A 10040-nucleotide genomic window follows, 5' to 3' on the forward strand; every position below is an offset into this window, starting at 1 on the left:
ACAGAGACACAGGCAGAGGGAGAAGCAGCTTCTCGCAGGGAGCCTGATGTGGTACTTGATCCTAGATCCTGGGATCATGACCTGAGCCAAAGGCAGGCGCCCAACTGCTGAGCCACCCCTCACTGTCTTTTAATTTACCTACATGTCACAGCTGTTTATAACTTCAGCATTATTCCCCTAGTATACCTTCAAAAACTCGTCTTGGCACAGAATGGAGAATTTTGTGTACTTGCTAAAAGGAAGAAATACATGGTCTTCTATTTTATTCATTGACTAATGCAGAAAGAAAAGTTAGAAATAAATCTGTTTAAACTAAGGAGTCCCAAAACCAAAGGAAAAAGCCTTTCTGAAAGATTGGTGAACAAATTTTAGCAAATGATTTTTTTTAACCTATCTTAATTGAACTAGCAAAGTATTATTAAAAATAAATGTTGGCATATTGCCCTAAATTAAGGAACACAGAACCCCTCCTTTGCGTTTTGAATTCATGAAAAGGTCTATTTACTCTTATTTTTTTAATACTTTCGCTAAACAAGCTAGTACCTATTCCATTTCACCAGGCCACATGGTAGCCGTGAATGTGAGTGTAGTCTTTCAAAAATGAGCTGCATGGGACTATCTGCATAACAAAAATGCTACTGTGAACCAGCACCTTGCTGCCCAGAGCTGTTGTCAAAGGAGTTGGAAGAACTTCATCTATTTTAATACCTGATAACTTTGTTCACCCGAAAATAACTACTCCTCAAATACAGTTGCTTTTCAGTAACGTGAAAAAGCTACTGATTATGAGGAAGTAGCAGGTTCAAGGAGTTGATAATAGGATTCAGTTTTTTTTTTTTTTTCATTTCAAAATCTGCCAGCCTAAATTCAGACCAGATTTGTGATGATTAAAAGTTCTTTTCCTTTGGCTCCGATTCAGGAGTCAATTTGAAACAAGCTACTTCTTCAGTACATTTTCCACTGAGCAGATTGAGTCACTATATAGTATCTATATAATTGCTGAATCGACAGCAATGCGTTCCTACGCTGAAAACCTACTGTGCGCAGAGGGGTAGATGACCTCTGGTCTCCCTGGAGTTTCTGTGTTCCCAATGGCACCCAGTCTTTACTTCTGTGGTATCACTTCTCATGCTGCCTCATCCTCATCTTCATCTGGTTGTGACTGTCTCTTCAGCAGACTGGGAGCCCCTTTAAGGATAAAGACTGGTCTTTATCTCTGTATCACCAAGATAAGCATCACACAGTGGATGCTCAACAAAACACTTGCTTGTTAAATGAACAAATATATATACTACTAATATTAGTAGTGGTTTGGATTTTCGAGAGATGGGAGAAAATGTAATTGCCATAGGAAGCCTCACATTGCTTTCATCCTCCTGAGAGAGAGAGAGAGTGTGTGAGAGAGAGAGAGAGAAAGAGATGACTAATTCAGTTGTTCCCAAAATGTGGTCCCTTGGACCAGCAGCATTTACATCAAATGGGAACTTGTTAAAAATGCACATTCCAGGATGCCTAGGTGGCTTAGTTGGTTAAGCGTCTGACTTCAGCTCAGGTCATGATCTTATGGTCCTAGGATCAAGCCCTGCATCCTGTATCTGGTTCCGCGCTCAGCAGAATTTATTTGTCCCTCTGCCCCTACCGCCCACCCCCCCCCCCCGCCCCTGGCTCCTTCTCTCTATCAAATAAATACAATCTTTAAAAATCCACATTCCCAGGCTCTATACTAGACCTAGTGAACGAGAAATTCTGGAGGTGGAGCCCAGCAATTTGAATTTTAACAAACTCTATTGGGGAGTCTGATGCTTGCTAATATTTGAGAACCACTAAACTAGATCTTCCTCACTCGTTTTTAATCTTCAAAATGTTAGTTCTAATATAGTTAACACACAGTGTTATATTAGTATAAAAGTATACCTGAAGGTGTACTTTTAAAAAAGATAATATTTTAATTCAGGAGTATAGATTTTCCTTACTCTTAACATATACACATGTCCTCACAGTTCAGAGTAAGCCCTTGAAGAAGGCTGGTTTTGTCCACACCCCCACCCCACCCCGGGTCCTAACTCAACCTTTAAATCGGTGTTCAGGATGTATTCAGTTAGCTCAATTTGGCAAAAACTCCAAATTATCCTCCTTTGCTTCTCACAGGGAGGTATTTGGGCTTGAATTGCCAGGTAATTGCTTCAATTAACCAATTCATTTTGCTTAGGTAAGCACAGCTGGTGGTAAAACCATCCACAGTATCCTAAAAGTGTTCTAGCTTATTCCCCTTTGGTTGAAGCCAACCAGAGACCTGCCAGGGAGGGGAAATTAACCACATGGGGAAGGAAGAGAATGGGTCTCTATATCTACTTTGCCTTCTCACAGGTTTCTTTTCTAAACCCTGGTTCATAGGATCTCATGCCACCGACATCTGGGCATGTAATAGAAGGAAGTGCTTTCCTGTGCAATAAGAATACACTGTGGGTGCATTTGCCCATCGTTAGAATCACACACATAGGAAAAGTGGGCAGCTTCTCCTGCCTGTTGCCTCAGCAGCTTTGATTCTCCTGTCAACATTAAGGACAGTAGTGCAAGGATGTGAACTGGAACTTAAGTCTGTTCACCGTGCGTATACTCTTGCCATTACAGTCACAGAGGCACACAATTTCTCAAAACCTTAGACATGAATTTTGAGGCAAGTGATTACAAGTAATTCTTTTGGTTTTAAGAAGTAATCAGATCAGGGATGCTTGGGTGGCTCAGCGGTTTGGCACTTGCCTTTGGCCCAGGGCGTGATCCTGGAGTCGCGGGATCAAGTCCCATGTCGAGTCCCGTGTCAGGCTCCCTGCATGGAGCCTGCTTCTCCCTCTACCTGTGTCTCTGCCTCTCTCTGTGTCTTTCATGAATAAATAAATAAAATCTTTAAAAAAAAAAAGAAGTAATCAGATTAGGGCACCTCCAAGAATGAAAGAATGCTTAAGGAGTTACATGGAAAGTATTTTCATTTTCTTCAAGTTGTACCTAAAACCAGTCACCTTTTTTTTGGGGGGGGGGGGTTTTAAGCTGTGCTACAGGTATTACTTTCCCTGAGATATTTGAAACCTTGTGCCAATAACTTTTTATTTGCCTTTAAGACAAAATTGACTTGCTTGATAGAACCTTCTATCCTTGTGAGTTGGAAGGCTTAGATGAAGGAATGTCTGCAGAAAATTTCATTTCTTAGTACATATTTCTGAGCTTGTTTGGGAGTGACAGTAATGGCATTACAAGGTATTGGAGCGCTGCTCCCAGAAGCTAGGAGAGAGGCCAGAGCAGTGTGAAAATCTCCTGCAAATCTGGCGAGCATCCTCCAGCTCCTGAAGGTAGTAGCACAGAGTGTTTTTTATTAGTGGTCATAGTCAAGGAAGCCCGCCCAGTCTGGATATTGACAACTAACATTTAGAGGTCACATCATAATTGTGTAGTTTTTCAGTTTTCGTTTTTTGTTTTTAGCAGAGGGCAGAGTGTTTTATTTTAAAATTCTGAGTAAGGGGTACCTGGGTGGCTCAGTAGTTGAGTGTCTGCCTTTGGCTCAGGGTCATGATCCCGGGGTCATGGGATTGAGTCCCTCATCAGGCTTTCCACAGGGAACCTGCTTCTCCCTCTGCCTATATCTCTGCCTCTTTCTGTGTGTCTCTCATAAATGAATAAAATAAAATCTTAAAAAAAAAAAAAACCTCTGAGTAAACATGCATGCTTTAGTCCATTATGGTCCAGGTATTTGGAAGCCATAGAGAATTCAGGAAACATTAAGTGTTAATTACTGTAAATGTGAGTGTTATAGGAGGGGGTCTGTAACAATATTCTAAAATAATATTCAAGAAGAACCAAGATAGAAAAAGACAACTACATTTTTTCATTTCTTAGCCCATTTATTGACTTGTGCAAACAGAAATGCATTCCATAAACCCTTCTGAGTGTCTATTATGTTCCAGAAGCAGAGGGCATAAAGGTTAACAGGACATAGTTCCTGCCACAAAGAGCTTGCATTCTGCTCCAGTTGTATCTAGTCCCCTTCACTGTGCCCAAGAACACAAGTCAGCAGTAATCAAATGCAGTGTAATACTTAACACTTGCTTTCTTTCCAGGGGGCTTTCCCTGTCAGAGTATCTCGAGGTCCCTAATTTGCTTTTATTGTTCAAAGAAAAGGGAATCGTTTTTGTTTTGTTTTGTTTTTAACTGAACAACTAACTGAAAAGCATTTCCAGAGCAGCTATTAGGATCTCAGGTGTGTGTCTCTGTTTCACATGGTGGAGGCCTCAGACTCCTTCCTGAACAATCTTCAGGAGATTGTTCTCGGTGGTATTTCTTTTTTCCCTTGGAGCAACGGGATTCCTCTGGGAATAGAAACAGCTGCTGCTGAGCGACTGCTCAGCACAAATCATTCTCTTGCCCCCAAAGGGTTAGAAATGGCCCTCCTGAGAATGGACTTGGGCGCTTTTAATTTGTTGTGGTGACATATGCCAATGCAGGAAGGAGACATCTCTTCCCTATCGCCCCTCTAAGGCAGCGCAGATTTAGCCAGATTCATTAGCATTTCCCTAACAATTGATTGACTTGGAAGAAACAGTAGTATTTAGTCTGAATGATCCTCCCTTCTTGAGTATAAGAAGAGTATCACTGGTTTTGCATTAACAAAAGTTGATAAATAACCATCTTTTCTAAACATTGCTTTTCATGGTGCCAGTCCCTTACTTGGCCTGGCATTCCATCATGTCTCTGTTGAAGTCATTGAGAAACTGTATCATCAGCAGTAATCTTGCAGCAAAATCTGCCATAGTTCTTGAAAGGAGTCAGCTTGAAATCTTGGCCAGGATCCTTGAACTCTAGTCCAGCCTCAAGGCTGATGTGACTTTGCATTTGTCTCACTTTTGTCTCTGACCCTGCATGCTATCTTCCAACAGTGTCACTCTCTGCACTGCAAGAGGGACACAAAAGGACCCTCTTGAAAGGAAAGGATGAGGAGGCAAAGAAAGAGAAAAGGGATAGGATATTTTACAGTACTGAGTATGAGAGTTAGCCCTTTTTTGTTCTAAATCAATAGCCTCATATATATGTATGTGTATATATATGTATATGTATATGAAATATATGTCATCTAGCCAGTGTAACCTAAAATACTTAGTTGCATTAACCATTCAACTGATAATCTTATATGCCAGATATACTGTTTGTTTTGCTTGCTTCTGGCCATGTTCCTTGCTCTCAGTAGAAAGAGAGTTGAGTCGTAGAGAAATAGGAATATAATAAAGACTGGGAATGATAAGGAACATTATTTAACTGCCTAAAGAGTAGGGCACATAATGAGAAATTTGTAATTTCTGGGAAATGAGAAATTATTGCATGCTGAGATAGTCAGAATGCTTCATTGAAGAGGTACAACTTTTGCTGAATCCTAAAGGGCTGGAGGGGACCCAGAGAGGTGGGCAGGATGAATTGGTAATTTCCAATGACATATATAAAGGCAGTAAGATCGAGGACAGAAATGCATAAGCCCTGTTCCAGGGATAGTGAAAATATTGGGCTAGAGTTTTTCTGTGGTAGATAACATGAAGATCAGATTTTAACAGACCTGGGACAGTAGGCAAGGGAGTCTGAACATTATCTTAAAGCAGCTGAGAAATACCAAGGACTTTTTTTAGTTGAGAAGTGACAGATGAAGATAGTGTTTTGGGTACTTTTGGTGGTGATATATGATCTGCTTTGAAACAGGAAGACAGGGAAATCAGTAAGAGTGGCTGAGAGGGCAGGACTTGGGATCTGATAGATCTGGGTTCCAGTCTCTGCCCACCCCATCCCCCCATTTCCTAGCATGTGCAAGTCACTTAACCTCTCTGAGCTCTAAGGTTGGATAATATTATCTATTTTCTTCATACATCCAGCAAAAACTATTGAGACCTACTCTTCCAGGTACTGTTTTAGGCACTGGGGATATAAGCATGAACATAACAAATTCAGCTCCAGTGCGCCATGGAAGTAAAAGAATCCAAAGGATTAAATGAGGTAATGTATATACAATCCATGGCATATCATAGGTACTCAAAAAATGGTGACTAGAAAGTCCACTGTAGCAATAATTGGTTATGAGATAGAAAAATTCCAACAATGTGCTCTTCCAGAACAATTATTTGCCAGAGAATAAGCACCAGTAAACATTTAAGGCTATGGGTTCCATTCCCACTGGCTTCTTCTCAGGGAAGCACCTGTCCTTTGGTTCCAGTTGGGCTAGACTTCAATAACTTGTACGTTTCCCACCTGCATGGACATACCCTGCTTATTATAGATTCACTCAGTCAGACCCTGGTGATCCAGGAACGGCTCCCCCTTCCCTGTTGCCTGGGCTCTGGAGTCAGCCATAGCTCTTTTCCTTAGCCCAAAGCAAAAAGCTTTTTCTTCCTTCAGCCACTCCCATCACCTCCTGCTTTCCACCTAATGATGAGAACTGGAACTATCTGCTCAACATCTCTTTGCTCAGGCCCACTCTACTCAAGCAAAATGTGTCCTTGAAGGATTTGCTCATGATCTGAGCACCTACAGTTTTTGTCACCAGATGGTTGACCAAGAGAACAAACTATGTTTGGTGTCTTTAATATTCTCTAAAGCAATGCCAAGCAAAGCACTGAAATACATGTTATTTTTATTATACATTAGCAACTCTATAATTTGACGTGGAGTCTGCTGCCAGTTCATTATTCAACAGTATTTACTGACTATCCATTATAGGAAGAACGTTGTGCTAGATGTTAGGGTTGCAAGTCTGGAGCTAGGCTCCATACTCTTCAATGTTATATCTCAGAGGAAATATCGCTAGACTGGGAAGCAGAAAACAAGAGTTCTAGTCTTGGCTCTGACACATGATACTGAACAACACATTTAAATTCAATGTGAAATCAGAACAATGTAAAAACAGTTAATATTCATTGAATTACTATACATTTGGCAATGTACTAGGTGCTTTACATATATTATTTTATTCTCTCAACGAAGTTCACATATCACTATTTTCCTTTTTATGTGAGTGGAGCGAGGCTTGGAATGCCCTCCACCCCACAACCACTGGTAGAAAAACCAAAGTGGAAGCTACATCTTTCTTAATCCAGAGCTCGAAGGCTTACCCTCCATTTCCCAAGTTATTTATTGTAAACAGCTAATTAGTTAATATCTGTTAAAGAACGTTGGAGTTCATAACAAATGTAGAGGGTGCTCTTTTTTTTCCCCCACTGTAAAACCTTTGAAATAAAGGTGAAATAAAGGTGAAATAAAGGGTTGTATCTGATTCAGGTATCACTCATGCTTAGCATGAATGAGTAGGTGATCAAACAGTATTTGCTGGAGAAAACACTTGTATACTTGGGCTTGCTACCTTATTCCTAGCCCTGCTGCCATACCAAATTTATCTCCATGTCCACAGAACTGCCCCAAATGTTGCTATTTACAGAATGGGGATTTGATACTATTTATGCATTGAAATGAAGTGCCCCTAGCTCTAAAATTCTGTTTTAGATTACTTCACAATTTTGAGTACATTCATATTATATATATATATATATATATATATATATATATATATATATATATATAAACAGTCATACCTGGGAATTTCTACCCTTTTAAGCTAAGAATCCATCCTACATATTGTCATGACCGCAGTATGAAGACAGTGCAAAAATGCCAAGGGAGAACCAGGCAAACAGTGCTCATTCAGGGAAAATAAAGAAAGGCATCCCAGAGTGGTTATTTTTAGGAGGATTTCGAAGGAAAGAAATGGCAGGTGGCTGTGAATGCCCTACTAGGATATGATACATCAAAACCTCGCCTCTGGTTTTCTACTCCCCTGCCCTCAGTCTCCTAACATTGCAAAACTAACAATAAAATATTTCTTTTAAACATTTATTGGGGTTTCCTCTATATCTTGTCTTGTGGTTTAAGTAGTCATAAAGTAGCAAACATAGAGTAGACCAGGCCTTATAGCAGACACCTCTTGTGTACCACTTGAGATCTGCCTGTTTCTTTTTCTGCTGACACTCTGCCCCAGCTCCCACGATTTCATGCACACCAAATCTGACCAGGTCTTGCCTCACACAAGTGACCAGACACTCCACCCGATGTCCGTGTGTGTGCAACACTGAAGTGCAGGAGAATTAACACTCTGTGTTGTGAATCTTTGTCCAGTGATGACGGGACCAGCTTGATAATACATTTTGTGTGGTCTCTCCTTTCTTCCCTGCATCTCTCTCCCTGTCCTCCTCCTCATCCCCTGACTCTTGCTTTCTTGAGTTGTGTTTCCAATAAATTAATAGCACACACACCCCCTGCCACAGGCTTTCCTTTCTGGGGGACATAGGTTATGGCAAACACTGAGAATGGAAGGTTAACATCTTAGCAGTCGATATCCTTAAAACGAGGCCTTTATTTTTTGACTCATGGATAACAAATGTGATAACCAGAAATATAAAAGTGAAAAAAGTATCAATTCATTTGTTGGACCAGCTTACAGACATAAAAATCATGTTCCTCAGGAATATTTAATAAAAATGACCTGGGTTAATGCCCACAATATTAAAGATGAATAAAAGTAATGCATCTATTCTCTGTGATCTAATTTTACATAAAATATGTATTTATGTATATGTAAGAATGGCATGAAAAAACCCTGCCAACATGTTAACTATGATTATCCCCAGGTGGTGGTATTATGGATGGTCTTTATTCTTTTTTTATGTCTTTCTGGAATTTTCCCAATTGTCTATGATCATGCTTTACTTTTAAAATTAGAGGAAAAAATTACAGTTATTAGAAGTGAACAAAAAAAAGTGAACATAAAGAGTCATTTATTCCTTCTTTAAAAATTTTTTCTCCATAAAAGCAAATGTGTGTTTCTGCCTGTTAAAGCACGGTGGCATCCAGGTCCTTGTCTTTTTCACAGATCAAGAGTTGGTATGGTTTAAGCTATAATTCAATTGCCAACGGAAGTCCAGAAAGGGCTTCACACTTCAGGTTTGTGGAAGCTGCCATGGCAGTGAGGCTGAGTACACATTTACTAGTGGGAGGATGATATTAGTGACAATAATGATGGGGGCAGAGTACCAAGTAAGTCCTGACAGCATAAAGATGTTGTCAGAGCTCAGAAGTGGACCTGACCCCAAAGCCTAGATTTAATCTCCATTTCTACAAGGCATCCTGGCAGCCCTTAACATCATCCTCAATTGGTGATGATTGCTAAAGAGAAATAAGTACAGAGACAGTTTTGTATCCTTAGCATCATAATTGTTTTACATACAGGGAAAGTAGGTGACTGTCTATGTAGGGCAGTGAGAAGATTATGCCTGTGAGACTGTCTATGTAGGGAGTGAGAAGTCTATTGCAGATGCCTGAAATTCCTCAGTGTGATGGATTAAGTAATATCCACCACCAGGTTAGGTAAAGTCCCTCAGTGTATTCCTGAGAAAATATTATACCATTATTTGTCCTTATCATCTTATATTAAATGTTGGATTTTTACTTCTTTGACAACAAATTAACAGCAGATTGAAAGAACAAGGAGTAAAGAAAGGAGAAAGTTTGGCATCAGACACTTTAGAGAAGCAAGTTATTGCCTACTACTATAAAGGAAGTAGTGTGGATAGCTAATATCTATCCATCTACCTACCTACCTACCTGCTTACCTACCTAGCTACCTATCTAATCTCCATCCATCCATCAAGCATAACTTCAGTTCTATTTGACTGCAAAAGTCATATGGTAAATTGCCCCCAGTTCATCACCTTTTACATATTTTTCCCCCTTGCCATGTGACTTTATAGTTGTTCCCTCTAAGCTTGGAGCTCCAAGCCATAAGTCTTGCTTGGACCAAAGGTACATAAAGAGAAGTAAACCCTTGGTTATTTCCATTTGTTCCATGCCACTGTCATAAGGAGAGCAGATCCCAACAAGCCCATTGATCCAACGAGGATGAGAGATACTTGAAACAGAGCCTCCCCAGGTGAATGCAGACTAGATTAGCTGACCCCCATGTGACC

The sequence above is a fragment of the Canis lupus genome, chromosome 21, assembly GCF_003254725.2.
Source record: "Canis lupus dingo isolate Sandy chromosome 21, ASM325472v2, whole genome shotgun sequence".
Taxonomy (NCBI): domain Eukaryota; kingdom Metazoa; phylum Chordata; class Mammalia; order Carnivora; family Canidae; genus Canis; species Canis lupus.